At 43.5% G+C, this 15,437-nt stretch overlaps 1 pseudogene; it reads right to left on the bottom strand.

The window, feature by feature from the left end:
- Positions 1–3,730: 3,730 nt before the first annotated feature.
- Positions 3,731–4,230, bottom strand: LOC111147381 (annotated as a pseudogene).
- Between the last annotated feature and the right edge of the window lie 11,207 nt (positions 4,231–15,437).

The following is a 15,437-nucleotide window of genomic DNA, read 5'->3' as shown; positions in this document are numbered from 1 at the left end:
ATATTGATTCCTAAACTCAGTTTGAATTTTTACTGACCTGTGAAACCTAAAAGATGGGGAACCATTGCTCAAGAGATCCATGGTTCTTACCTTTGTTTTTTCCTGCCTGTCCCAATGCACTGGTGTGAATGATGCACTTCCATCAACCAGAGCCTCCGTAGGGCTTATTGTCTGGGGGAATTTGGGCCCCAAAGGGACAGTAGGCATATCAGAATGGCTGGGAGTCACATATACTAGACAAAGGCCCCAAGAGGTTCTAATAGGGCTCTCTCCCCCTTCTAGGTTGCATTGACTCCTCCCCAAACCTAGCTAAACTGAGAATTCTTGCTCAGTAATATTCACACATCTAGAATATTTAGTGGGGCTAGAAAGTACTGGGGCTCTTCACTTGCCTTCTCTACAGAGCTGCTTTAACCTCCCAGAAAATGGGTAGGACTTCCAGGGAAGGCAAATCCTTCTGAAATCTCCAACCAATAATATATATATATATAAAAGGCTTTCTTTATTTCTAACACTAGTCCTTCGCATGAATTTGAATACATTTTTCCTTACTCTCCCAGGCTAAGTTGTCTAGATATTCTGGCTCATTGTTTCCTCAAGGAAAAATTGCAGTGATTTAGTTAGGTCTTTCAAACTGCAGGTTATAACCCATTAATGGGGCAGGAGACAAATTCAGTTAAGCATGACCATATTTTTTTCTCTCTCTCTAATGAAAGAGAAGTATATTGAAAGACTAGACATTATTACAGTGCATCACACAGAGTGAAGATAAATACTATTTCATGAAAATTTATATATATATTCTGGGCTGAGACATAAAATGTTTCTCTTAAATCGAGCCATAGTCAAAAAGGTTAGAAAACCACTGGATTCATTAAATGATCTCTATAATCTATGATAGCTTAAAATTCTATCAATCTCACTTTCATAGTGAACACCGAATTCTTTCTTTACTTTCACACTGGCTCCACCGCCCCCCCCCCCAACAAATCCCAGAGTTCTATTTATCCTTGGGACTAATGTGGTGTCCTGTGAGCAATTTGCCTTGATTCCTTCATGCAGACTCAGATGTTGGGCCCTCTTCTGGGTCTCTCCTGGCCCTGGGATAATGATTGTCATAGTGCTTATTCTACTCTATTGTAACTGTTTGCACATCTCCCCAGCAAACTGTGCCTGTATTTAGTGAGGTCTGTTGCACATAAGAGAAATGAACAAAGGAAGGAACCCACAGCTGTATTTGCTTAAAAGAGTGATTCTCAGACCCATGATCCCATCAGAATCCCCAGGGAAACTTTTTAAGAGCCCAGTACTCACACCACACCCAGACAATTAAACAGATTCACTGTCAGTGGAGCCTGAGCATCCCAGCTCTTCAAAGCTCCCCAGGGAGTCCAGCATGCAGGCAAGGCTGAGACCCACTGGACCTGGGGAATCCCATTACAATGCAGATTCTGATTCCCTCCATCTGGAGTGGGATTCAAGACTCCTTTCTTCCTTCCTTCCTTCCTTCCTTCCTTCCTTCCTTCTTTCCTTTCTTTCTTTCTCCTAACTTTCTAGCCCTGTCTTCTTCCACTCTGTGCACCTGCCATCCCCCAAACATACAGACCGTCCCAAGCAGTTTCCCACCTTGTCCTCACTGTCCATGCTATTCGCCCTTCCTGAACGTCTTTTCCATTTGCCACTTATCAACTCCTCCTTAACCTTCACTGCCCAGCCAAAATGGCACCTCTTCCAGGAAACGTCATATGCTGTCTGCCCTCAGCTCCACCTGTCAGAGCCTTCCTCTCCCCATCCCCCAGACCCCAGCCTGGGATCCTGCAGCGATCTGTTCCAACTATGAACTATGGGTTCTACTTTGAATTTGGTGCAACACCTGGCCCACTGCAGGCCTTCCAAGTGTTCTGAAAGAGAGGATTTAAAGAAGCATGATGCCAGGAGCATTTTCTCTGGCTCTGATTAGAATGAAGAGCTTTTATCCTCCATAGGGGACTTGCTAGAGAAAATCCAACATGTCAGAACCAAGCCTATTTCTTCATCTATAAAGTAATACAGAGAATAATTGCTTCCGCCCAAACCTACCCATGTGAACCCAGTAGGGTGATAAAAACAAGTCCTGCTGTTGAAGTATAACATGTTGAAATAAAGAGGGAGATGAGCCTTCCATCTCCTGTCATCTGGCCCTCAGCCTAGGGCCTGTGGAGGGTGGGGGCAGGAGAAAATTCTGAGATCTGGCAGATGGCTAAATAGAGAATGTGCCTATGGGAGGTCAGAATGATTCATCCTGACTTGAATGAAACTAATCTGGAGAATAACCATTTATTGATCATGTACACAGGTCAATTACTGTGCTACGAATTTTCCATGCCATTTCTTTATGTAAAGCCACTCTTGTAAGATGGATATTATGATTTCCCATTTTACATTTGAGGAATCTGAAGCTCAGCGAGGTTAAGTTACTTGCCAAGGGTACAAAGTTAGTAAGTACAGTCAGTACACATAATCTTAGTATTAGCAATGCACATGTATGTGCCTGGGTCTTTATGGAGCATGCTGCTTGGACCTTCCAAGGTCCTTCTGAGTTAATATACTCCATAACATACTCGCCTTCTGAGTTAACATACTCCATTATCAGATGGGAAAACCTTTAAGCAAATAGCCCAAGGTCACATGGCTGGTAAGAAATGGTACCAGGCAATTTGCTCCAGAAACCCCATGCCTGGCCACTACCTTCGCTGTCTTTCAGGTCTATTTGATTTTACTATCTCGACTTCTATGCTGTCTGCTACTCCCTCTCCTTCTATAGCTCCCCCTACATGTGCTCTCTCTGTCAAATAAATAAATAAATAAAATCTTAAAAAATAAATTGATTAAAAATTGAGATAGAGTTCACAACCATAAAATTTGCCCTTTTAGAGTATTAAGAAAAGTCTTTTAGGGGTACCTGGGTGGCTCAGTCAGTTAAAGCCTCTGCCTTCTGTTCAGGTCATGATCCCAGGGTCCTGGGATCGAGCCCCGCATCGGGCTCTCTGCTCGGCGGGGAGCCTGCTTCCTCCTCTCTCTCTGCCTGCCTCTCTGCCTACTTGTGATCTCTGTCTGTAAAACAAATAAATTTTAAAAAACTTAAAAAAAGAAAAAAGTCTTTTAGTACATTCACAAAATTGTAAAACCATCACCACTGTCTAATTCCAGAACATTTTCAGTCCCCAAAAAGGAAGGCTGTGCTCATCAGCAGTCACCCCCTTTTTCCCTGCTCCTGGCCTGCTTCTGGAAAATCTCAGCCACTTTCTGTCTCTGTGGATTTGCCTGTTCTGGATACTTTATATAAACAGGCATCACAGAATATGTGGCTTTTTGAATCTGGCTTCTTTCACTGAGCATAATGTCTTCAAGTTTCATCCATTTTGTAGCATTTAATACCACTTTAGTCCTTTTTATGGTTGAATAAGATTCCATTGTATGGATATATATATCTATATCTACATATATATGTAGATACAAGATACAGATATATATAAAACACATTTTGTTAATCAATTGATGACATCTGGGTTGTTTTCACCTTTTGGGTATTATAAATAATGCTGCTATGAGCTACACCCTTTTGTGTGACACATGTTTTCAATTCTCTTAGGTATGTATCTAGAAATAGAATTTCTGGGTCTCACAATTACTCTCTAATTTTTTTGTTTGTTTAGTTTTTATTTTTTTAAAGATAAAACGCAAGTCAGGTTTATTGGATTTGACCACAATCAGCAATGGTGATCTTTTTGCTGGTCTTGCCATTCCCGGACCCAAACCAATCCACAGCTTCCACAGTATTCATGCCCTCTTCCACCTGGCCAAAGACCACATGCTTGCCACCCGACCACTCGGTGTTGGCAGTGTGGATGAAGAACTGGGAAGTGTTTGTTTGGGGTCCAGCATTTGCCATGGACAAGACTCCAGGACCTGTGTGCTTCAGGATGAAATTCTCATCATCAGATTTCTTCCCATAGATGGACTTGCCACTGGGGCCATATGGCTTGTGACGTCACTACCCTGGCACAGAAATCCTAGAATAATCCTGTGAAAGCAAGGACCTTTAAAGCCAAATCCTTTCTCCCCAGTACTCAGCGCACGAAAGTCCTCTGCTGTCTTTGGAACTTCGTCTGCAAATAGCTGGAAGGAGACATCGTAGCCCAGAGGCTCGCTATCCACAGTGATGCGGAAGAACATGGTGGGGTTGACCATGGCTGGACAGTGCAGGCAACTCTGGGTGGCAGTGTCCGCAAGGCCTATGTTTCACTTTTAGAGGAACTATTAAACTGTTTTTTGAAAACGTCATGTCATTTTACGTTTCTGTGTGCAGCCACAGGGCTTTCAATTTCTCTACATCCTTACCAACACATGTTATTTCTGTCTTTTTTATTCTGCCCCTCCTAGTGGGTGTGAAGTGACCCCTCGTTGTGGTTTTGAGTTGCATTTCCTTGATGATTAGTGGTGTTGAGCATCTCTTCATGTGCTTCTTGGCATCTGTAAATATTCTTTGGAGAAATGTATATCTAAATCCTTTGCCCATTTTTCAATTGATGAAAATATCATAAAATTCTTTTTTTTTTTTTTTACAGAAAGCAAGGATGCCTCTTTCTTTCTTTCTTTCTTTCTTTCTTTCTTTTTAAAGATTTTATTTATTTATTTGACAGAGAGAGACACAGTGAGAGAAGGAACACAAGCAGGGAGAGTGGTAGAGGAGGAAGCAGGTTTTCCCACAGAGCAGGGAACCCGATATGGGGCTTGATCCCAGGATCCTGGGATCATGACCTGAGCTGAAAGCAGACATTTAACAACGGAGCCACCCAGGTGCCCTGAAAAATATCATAAAATTTACAAACCTTTTGTTGGACTGACAAGAAAAAGAAGAAGTTTACAAAAATCAGGACATTATCAGTCTCACAGGGAGTGCTTATGAACAATGGTACACCACAATATAGATCAATTGGATCTTATCAAAACTAAAAATGTGCTTCAAAGGAGATGATTACAGTAGAAAGACAACCATGGAATGGGAGAAAATATTTGGAGATCCTGTGTCCTGGGAGACCTGCTCTCCAGGATACAAAAAATCCTCTTACAACTCAATGATAAGGCAAATAACCCAATTGCCCTCAGGGCCCAAGATTCATCCATCTTTGGTCTTACACACAGAATCATGAATATTCGTTAAGTACACTTCTTTTAATAGACTTTTTCACTGTTTATAACAGCTAAGCTGTGGAGGCCTACAACGCTGATGTGCGGAAGTATTAGACACTGTGATGTCCTAACCGCGCCACAACCAAGTTACATCCAAATACAAGCCAAGACATCAAGATTTGGGGCTGGAAAACACACTCTCAGCACAATCACTTAAAGCTGCCATCACTCTGGACAAGGAAAAGCACCTCAAGTTCTGCTCCCGTGATTGTGAAAGTGAGACCCAGGGGACCTGGGGGAAATTCAGCTTCTTTATCTCTTGTTTGCTAACCACGTGTTCACAGCAGGCTAGAAGTAAACAGCATGAAGAAAGCGAAAGCAGGGAGACTGCCTCCCCACTGAGCTGCTGTAGCTCTTTCTCCTCCCAGTCATGGTTGGCCCCCCAGGGAAAGCACAGTCTAGAGCTGCCATCTAGGACTCAGACTCTGGCAGCCCGGCTTCCACCTCACCACTCCAGAAAGTTCCACAATGATAGATGCTCTCCTGTCCAGAATGATGTCAGTCTTCATCGAGCTCTACCTGTTTGAGGGTCTTGAGGGAGCGGACTGGTCCTCATTGCCCAAATCTGCTCCTTCTCTCACCTCCTGGGGCACTCTCTCTCCTGGTTTTCCTTCAGCTGTGCTGACTCCTTCCTTCCCTGGGCTCCCTTCTCCCACCAGCCCCTTGCAAGTGTACCCTAGGTCTCATATTTCATATTTTCTCCCTTCCTACCTGCTCTCCCTTGATGATTTTCAGCAACTTCTTCCTAGTATCATTCTTCTATAATGACCCAATTTCTGCCTCTAATCTCCACCTGCAAGCTCCACACCTGGAGCCCTAACTGCTCGCAGGGCACTGACATTGACAGCAAGACCTAGCAAGTATATCCAACTCAACGTGCCTCCCCAAACCTGCTCCTCCTCTTGTCTTCCTTAGTCCTCATATCACCTCGCCTGGAAATGCCAAGTCATTAAATATTCTCTCTCTCTCTCTGTCCCCATGCATTCAGTCCACTGTATCTCTCTCTCTCTTTTTCAAAGATTTTACTTTTTTATTTGTCAGAGTGAGCACAAGCAGAGAGAGCAGCACTCCCACTGAGCAAGGACCCTGGGATCATGACCTGAGCCAAAAGCAGACGCTTAACCATCTAAGTCACCCGGGTGCCCCATTATCTCAATTTTAAAAAAAAGAGGGGCGCCTGGGTGGCTCAGTGGGTTAAAGCCTCTGCCTTCGGCTCGGGTCATGATCCCAGGGTCCTGGGATCAAGCCCCACATCGGGCTCTCTGCTCTGCAGGGAGCCTGCTTCCTCCTCTTTCTCTCTCTGCCTGCCTCTCTGCCTACTTGTGATCTCTGTCTGTCAAAAAAAAAAAAAAAAAAAGACTTCATTAACACCATTAGGCTCTCGACCTCACCATTTTCTCCCAATTTATCTTATCAGTTCACTGCCTTCCCCATACACATTGGTTGTCTCTACCTTTAGCTCTAGTATTCCCTCTGTCTGGACCAATGTCCTTTTCCCCACCTTGTTTGCCAGACTAACTCCTATTCATCCTGCAAAACCACAGGCTTTGCTTTCCTGCAGAAAGCCTTCCTGAACCCTCCAGAGTTCATTACTTCTTCCTTTGTATCTTCTCTGTCCCTAGTACACTCTTCTAGTATTTATCACACAGCTCTCATTTCTTTGTTTAGGAAATGAGCTCTTTGAGAGCAGGAATTGTATCTTAAAGATCATTGCCTCTAGGAGCCTAGAATAGTTGCAATTAAGTAAAGGTTTATTGAATTGTAGTTCAAGTCCAAACTCTATTTCATGCTGCATATGGCATAGGTAACAGTTTTTGTTTTGTTTCAAAAAGCAAGGAAGAGATGGGTTCTTCATCAGACAGTCTTTGGATTTATTGCTACGAAATGATTCCAACTAATTTTTCCCCAAGGATTTCAAAAGGGCTAAGATACCTCAGCACTGAATCTCAACATTCCAGGCATTCAAAGCGCCATCTTACCAAGGGACTCTTTCTGGAAGGGCTGTCTCTATGCTGGGCCAGCAGGCATAGGCTTCACAGATGAAACTTCTTCATAAAGGCAGCGACCAAAGAAAAATTAATTGCTGCTCTCACATTGTGCTTGTGGGATCTAGATGATTCTATGGAGTTGCTGCTAATATTTCGGCTCTTGTCAACTGACCTAGGAGAAACACACTGAAATTGATCCACACCAGCCCTCAGACCTATTTGTGTAGGTCGCAGCAAAGATGAATTCTTGCCAAAATAAATGAGTGAAGAGCACGTGCTCACTGAGCTGCATCCAAGATACAGTAATCTTGTTTGTCTGAGATGTCCTCACTGTTCCTGGATAAAAACAGGGCAAATCTTAAAGCCCTGGCTCACTAGTAAGTAGCCAGACCCCTCCTGAGGTTGCATGTGGAATAACCAACATCACAGATACACTCCCCCATCCCCCATGTCATCTTGACCCTCAGCCCCTTTTCCCCCTAGCCATTTTGACCATGAAAATACCTGGATGCTTGGGACTTCTCAGCAAACGCAAAGCTTACAAAGCTAACAGAGGCTTGGAAACACAGCCTGTCTGCAGGCAGTGAGAGAGGAGGCGGGTACTAGGGATAAAGGATAAAACATGTTTCGGTTTTGAATGAGAGGAAACCACATTGTACCAAGACATGACAAAGACTCTGTGGAAGGGGGCTCCTGGGCGGCTCAGTGGGTTAAGCCTCTGCCTTCGGCTCAGGTCATGATCCCAGGGTCCTGGGATCGAGCCCCGCATCGGGCTCTCTGCTCAGCAGGGAGCTTGCTTCCCCCCCTCTCTCTTTGCCTGTCTCTCTGCCTACTTGTGATCCCTCTCTCTCTGTCAAATAAATAAATAAAATCTTTTTTTTTTTTAAGATTTTTTATTTATTTATTTGACAGACAGAGATCACAAGTAGGCAGAGAGGTAGGCAGAGAGAGAGAGGAGGAAGCAGGCTCCCTGCAGAGCAGAGAGCCCGATGTGGGGCTTGATCCCAGGACTCTGGGATCATGACCTGAGCCAAAGGCAGAGGCTTTAACCCACTGAGCCACCCAGGCGCCCCAAATAAATAAAATCTTTAAAAAAAAAAAAAAAAAAGACTCTGTGGAAGGCTAGTAAAAGATCCCCTGGGGAACAGATCTGCATGAGATGGCAGGAGAGGGTGTGTGTGTGTGTGTGTGTGTGTGTGTGTGTGCTTACACATGTAAGTGGGGTGAAAGGGGGGTAGGAGTGTGTGAAGTGGGGTGAGCAAGATAGGGAAAAGAGAAGTGGGGGTAGGAGGATAGGGGATGAGAGAGAAGGCTCCTGTCATCTCAGGGAGCCAAGCTGACTTCCCTCCATGTCGAGGGGCCATGCTTGCTGCTAACAGTACTTTATGTCTCCTTCTCCCTGTATGTGACCTTGTGAAAGGGAGTGAGTGAGTGGAGACAGCCCCAGGGGATCTCTGAAATGGAGACTGTTGGGCCTGAACTTGTCTCCTCACTACCTTTGAACCAGCTGGCCATCATGGGAAAGCAGATATAACAAAATGGGTGCATTCCAATGGATTTGAGTTGAAATGGAGTTGTCGGTCTATGAGGATCTTACTGTGCTGCAATGTCATGGTTCTCCGTGGTGAGCAGCAGGGCATTGGGGAATCTGAAAGGTCTGACTGGCCAACTAGGTGCAGTGGCTCTCTAGTGGGCAGCCTTAATAGTCTGCCTTTTCTGAGGGACTGCTTGCCTAAGGCTGGTTAAGAGTAAGAGATGCAGATTGGATGAGAGGCCTCTTACAAGTTCCTTGAACTCCCAGTTTCAGGCTTATTACTGCACATGAGAATATCTAAAAAACCATCTCTGGCAGATAACAGGCCCTAAGCTGGGATTATTAAAAATGAGGTTTAGAAAGGAACCAGGTACAGTTAGGGCCGTTATATGAGGACTAGGTCCATGCAATTGGACATAACTTGATAGAAGACCCATTTATAAGACAAATCTTCCTACCATGAAAAACCTGATTTTTAAAAAAAATTTTTTATTTATTTGAGAGAGAGTACAGAAGTGGAGGAGAGGGACAGAGGGGGAGGGAGAAGCAGACTCTCCACTGAACAAGGAGTCGGATATGGGGTTTGATCCCAGGACCCTGGGATCATGACCCCAAAGGCAGACGCTTAACCAGCTGAGCCACCCTGGCATCCCCAATACTCTGACTTCTCGGGCCAGGTCATAAAAATGTCATGTGCTTAAAAAAGAAAGAAAGAAAGAAAGAAAGGAAAGAAAGAAAGAAAGAAAGTCACGCTCTGCAACCTCATCCTTTTGAACCCCACTCACCATGCTGTCTGGAGGTCCATGCAGAGGACCACATGGAGAAGAACAGAGGCCCACCGCTCACAGCGAGTAGTCAGCCCAAGTGTGCCAGCCACTGGGAGTGAGCCATATTGAAACTGGACCCTCTAGCCCCAGCTGAACTTCCTTCGCTGACTCTTCTCACGAAACTGAAACTAATTGTCCCTGTTCAGCCCTGACAAAATTATAGCTCTGTGAGCAAGGTAAATTTTTACTGTTGTTTTAAGACACCAAGTTTAGGGGTGGTGCGTTAGACAGCCGTGGATAAAGGATACACGGCTTCATCACTACCACAAGGGAGACTCAATGCCTTTTTAACCTCTCTCTGGCATCCAACAGCTTTTCTCTCTCTGGGCCTTAGCTTTAGGTTCTGCCAAGGAAAGTTCTGCAAGATTCAGTTAATCACTATCTTCCCTGCTGACTCTTCTGTAGATAAACTGGCTTTCCCTCTGCAGCTCTCTGCCCCTGGACCAGCTGCAGTCAGCCAGAAAGGTCACTGGGTAAGAGACCCATAGAAGAGAACCATAGGAATGGCTGGCACTTGAAGGCCTATCCTAGGCAGTTTAGGTATTACTTAATATACATGTTAAATACTGATCTTTTTTTTCTCCTTTAACTTTATAAGTCTTTGCAATGTTAACAGACACTTAACACAGCTTGTAAAAATGATAGATTACTTCTCATCGATACATTATAATCTACTGAATCATTACCTTGGTGAACATTTAAGCTGTTTTTAGCAATTTTCTTTCTTTCCTTCTTTCTTTTTTTTATTCTTCTAAGTAATGATGCAGTGAACATCTTTTCATATAAAGCTTTGTCTCCCTAAGAAAAATATTTCTCTGTGAATGAAAATGTAACATCAAAAGGATGAGCGTTTTTCAAGCCTCTTAAAATGTATTGCCAAATGATGTGTAGAAAGTTCATATCCATTTATCTACCTGCTAATGGTGTATAACTTAAACTATACCACATCCTGGCCAGCAGTGAGAATTAACATTGTTTAAAAAATTGTTATTTCAATGGTTTGAAAATGGCATTCAGTCTTAACTCCGATCTGCACTTCTTTCATTAATACAGTTGAACATTTTTTTCAAACGTGTATGTACCTCTTACATTTCTTTTTCAGTGAGTTGTCAATATATATACATGAAGGTTCCTTCTCTGGGGCCTAGGAATGTTAATATAATTTAAACATATTTGCCCCAAGATTTTATCTCTTCTCGTCTCTCTATGGTGCCCCTCATTCTTCTTTTCCTTAATGTTTCATTGTGGTGTTTTTAACTATGATCTTTCTTGTTTTACAATTTTCTGTAGGCCATCTTTAGAGATTCTAAGAAGAAACATTTTGTTCAACCTGGTTGGAATTTAGAGATCTCAGTTTAAAACTTTAACCATCCGCGAAGTGAAATCTCAGGGTTCAGATGTGCCTGTCTCCCTTTGGACTGCATAATCAAATCCAGCACTGTGTCCTTTTGGATTATTTCGGGTTACATGTACATAAGAATCCAAGATTTTACTTTTATTATTTTTTCTTTCCTTTTCTATTAGTCAGGGTTGTCTACAGAAACAGAACCAATAAGAGCTGTCTTTCTTTCCTTCCTTTCTTCCCTCCTCTCTCTCTCTCTCTCATCTACCTACCCACCTACCTACCTACTGAGAGATTTATTGTAAGGAACTGGCTCACATGATTATGGAAACTGAGAAGTCTCAAGATTTCCATTTGGCAAGCTGGAGACTTGGGGCTGCTGGTGGCAGTTCTAGTCCAAGTCTGAAGGCCTGAGAACCAGAAGAGCTAATGGCATAGTTCTAGCCTGAAAGCCAGTAGGCTTCACCAGCAGGAAAAGCCAGTGTTTGTTCTAGCCAGTCCTTCAACTGATTGGATGAGGCCCACCCACATTAGGGAGGGCCATCTGCTTTATTCAGTCTACTGATTTAAACCTTAATGCATCCAGAAACAACCTCAAAGGCATGTGGAGAGTAACATTTGACCAAATACTTGAGCACACACTGAGGCCTAGTCAAGTTACACATAAAGTTAGCTATCATGCCTTCAAAAAAGTCTGTAAAAAAACCCATTAAGATGGCTATTATCAAAAAAGGAAGGAGGAGCAAAAGGACAAGGAAGAGAAAGAAAATAGTAATCTCTCTTTGAAGAGATTAGAGCTGTGGCCTATCCCTGGTCTGGAATGCAAAGTGGCGCTGCTTTGGGCTCAACAGTATTGTGGTTCCTCAAAAAGTTCAACACAGAATTACTGTAGGATCCAGCAATCCCATTTCTAGGTGTATACCCCAAAAGAATTGAATACTTGCATGCCCACATTTATAGCAGCCCTATCCTCAATAGCAAGTGAAAACAAACCAAGTGTCCATCAATAGATGAATGAATTTTATTTTATTTTATTTTTTATGTAATCTCTACACCCAACATGGCGCTTGAACTCACCATCCGGAGATAAAGAGTTGCATGCTCTACTGACTGAGCAAGCCAGGCTCCCCAAGAGATGGACAAACTTTTGAAAAGTCCTAGAAAGGAATGAGATTCTGATACACAGTAGGCCATGGATGAACACTAGAAATATGCTAAGTGAAATAAGCCAGACACAAAAGGGTAAATACTTAATCTCTCTGTGACCCAGTTTCCTCAATGATAGGTTAGGGATGATAATAGCACTAGTACCTTCCTAACAGGGCGGTTATTGTAGTTGAATGCATGTTAGGGACCTGTGATGTGTGTTTGCCACTATTGTTGTTGCTGTAATTGATTATTCATTTAAGTAAGTAATTGAGGAAAGGGCTCCTGCTTCCTAGTGCTTATAGTAAATGACATTGATAATGGCTAGCACATAAATGAATACTTACTATGTTCCAGACACCGTGCTAGGTTACCTAGCATACATTGCCATTGGCTCTTCTCATTGAATGCCATGAAGTAGGAACTATTATTACCCCCATTTCACTGCTGACAAAACTGAGGCTTAGAGAGATTCCAAAACTAGCCCAAGGTCACATTGCCAATATGTGGTGGGTTAGGATTTGAGGTCAGATGGGTTAGGATTTGAGGTCTATGTTACACTGATAACTCGACAAGCAGAAGTGTCTCTTAACATCTCTTAACAGAACATAGGTTAAACAGCCCCAGCTATCTTCCCCCATCCTAATGCTATTTCCTCCCTGTATTTCTGCACCCAGTTAGTTCCTCAATGGCATTTTTCTACAATTAGCATTAGCGGTCAAACCACTCACTGCTTTATTTTTTTTTTCCAAACTGCAAAATACTGATTTTTAAGATCACAATGATTTTTAAGATCTTTGCTCTCAACCCATATCATGGTTAATTTTACGTGTCAACTTGACTGAATTAAGGGATGCCCAGATAGCTGGTAAAACATTATTTCTCCATGTGTCTGTGAGGGTGTTTCTGGAAGAGATTAGTATTTGCATCAGTAGACCAAGAAGATTGCCTTCACCATGCCGGTGGGCATCCTTCAATCCACTGAGGAACAGAATTGGACAAAAAAGTCGAGGGAGGGAGGATTTGCTGTCTCTGCTTGAGCTGGGAAATCCACCTTCCCCTGCCCTGGCATAATAGCGCTCCTGGTTCTCCAGCTTTCACACATGGACTGAGCTATACCACTGTCTTTCCTCACTCTCCAGCTTGCAGACACATATTATGGGACTTCTCAGCCTTCAGATTCACTAATTCTTAGAATATTCTCTCATATATATCCTATTGATTCTGTTTCTCTGGTGAATCCTGACTCAACCAGCCCAGTACCACAAGCACACCAAGCAAACAAACAAACCAACAAACAAAACCCCCAAAAAGCCAAAGCACAAAACTTTGAGATCAAACTGTAAGGCAAACCTTTGGTGTTAGAAACTTTGGTCATTCGCAGTGAGTTGAGCGTCTAACTCTTGATTTCGGCTTAGGTCATGATCTCACGGTGGTGAGATAGAGCCTCCTGTCACGCTCTGTGCTCAGCAGGGAGTCTGCTTGAGGTTCTCTCTTCCTCTCCTGCTGGCCCCTCCTTCCCCCAAATAAATAAATAAATCTTAAAAGTAAAAAAAGAAACTTTGGTTATTTACACTACCAAAGACTGGTGTTTTCCAATGAAAACACACCTTTTAGAAATCTTGTAACAAGATTATTTAATATTTAAGGATCTTTGATTTTTATTAAAAAAAAAAAAATGGCCAAAAGCCAGGCTGTGGGCTGTGATAAGGAAGTGAGAGGAGTGCCTTACCAGTATCATTTCCTTTCCATTCAGCTGGACATAACCGGGGACATCAACACCAGGAAGGGATGCAGATGTTTCCAGAGAGCTCAGTTGTGGCAGAAGGTGCTGATGGACTCACAGCCATAATTCATTCATAATTCATATTCATCTACCATGTCTTCTGTGTGAAGCCCTGTGGCAGATGTCATAAATCCTGCCACAGTCATGATCTACTCCAGGGGATCTGAGGGGGACAGTTGGTTCCAGGGCATGAGACAATCTGAGGTACTCTGGACATCTGTGGCAAGCAGCATCAGTGACTACACAGGGAAAGTGATCTTACGGGGATTTCCCTGTTCAGAGTTTTTAGGGACATATGCTGAGTGGCATTTACTGCTCATTAGCCCAGATACCTCTGAGAGAGTCTGTGGAAACTACTATAAATCTCTTCTTCGAGCAGCATGCTGATAGCTATGTATATTCATGAGGACAAAGAAAAATCTCATACGTGTTTCTGAAGGGAGACATCAGCAAAAAGCCAGAGAGTTCAAAACGTAGCTGAATGTCAGCTAGAGCCCAGCGAACGAGCATGCAACACACACACAGCCCTTCTTGAGCCCTTGGCAGACATCGGTCATCAGTCACAGGAGAGGATCACTGCTTAGACCATGATCTCTGAATCAGGTTCAGCTTATGGCTCCAGGAGCCACTCCCTCTGCTTCAGCCCCGACTCTCCTAAAGAGAGTGCCAACCCAGTTAGTTGGGGACAGTGAGCGAAGTATCTTTACTTCGTGTTCCCTGCTCCTCCTCGTCCTCCTCCCGCCACCTTGCCTCAGGTTCTAGCTCTCCTTTCTCAAGGCACCCTTTATGCCATTCACTCTTGGTGACCCTCCATGGTCACAACTTGTCCAAGAGGCACTAGCACAGTTTCAGAGACATTTAGTATATTTAACAACGGGTGTGGCTCAGGTGCTGATCAACCAAAATGACCCCCTGCCCATGAACAACCATGAGGATAGCCCTACACGTGGTACACGTCACCTTGGAGAAGCATGGCAGCCAGCCAGAACGCTGGCATTTTCAGGCAGCTTTTGAAAGATACGCTGACTTGTGTACTCGATAAAAACAGAACTGTCTAGAAATTCCAAAGGACTTCTGAATTAGTGCGACTGCTTAGTCCAGATTTATGGCCTTGCTGATTGGGCCCAGCACATTCCTTGTCCTTATGACAAGTATGCGTGAGGCCGTCCTCTTCTTGGACCTTTAGCATTCCTTGGTTATCACCCCTCCCCCACCTCAGCCCTCCATAATTCTCCACAGCCAAGGAGTCTGCTCTTTGACCCATTTTTTATTTTGAAACATGCCCAGAAAATGAGGTGTTTTGTGGAGGTTCTTGTAGTCCCCTCTCAGTATTTAGGAAAAAGAGGTGCTGTCCTTTATCTCTGTCAGTTGAGAAGAAAAATAATAAAGAAAACCTCCATCTAGTAAGTGAATAATTATAACCCCCTTGGATGAACTGTACCTTAGAAATGTTTCTCAGTGTATGCTCCTTGAATCTTCAGCCTGTACTCAGTCCCCTGGTTTGTTTGTTAAAATGTTGATTCTAGGACCCCACTTCAGACCAGATGAAGGAGAACTTTCATGCAGGAGGGCCAGGACTCTA

Source organism: Enhydra lutris, unplaced genomic scaffold (assembly GCF_002288905.1).
Source record: "Enhydra lutris kenyoni isolate GAN:26980312 unplaced genomic scaffold, ASM228890v2 scaffoldscaffold16, whole genome shotgun sequence".
Lineage (NCBI taxonomy): Eukaryota > Metazoa > Chordata > Mammalia > Carnivora > Mustelidae > Enhydra > Enhydra lutris.
Note: the sequence above shows the minus strand (reverse complement) of the source record. Positions and strands in the feature narration are given on the sequence as shown.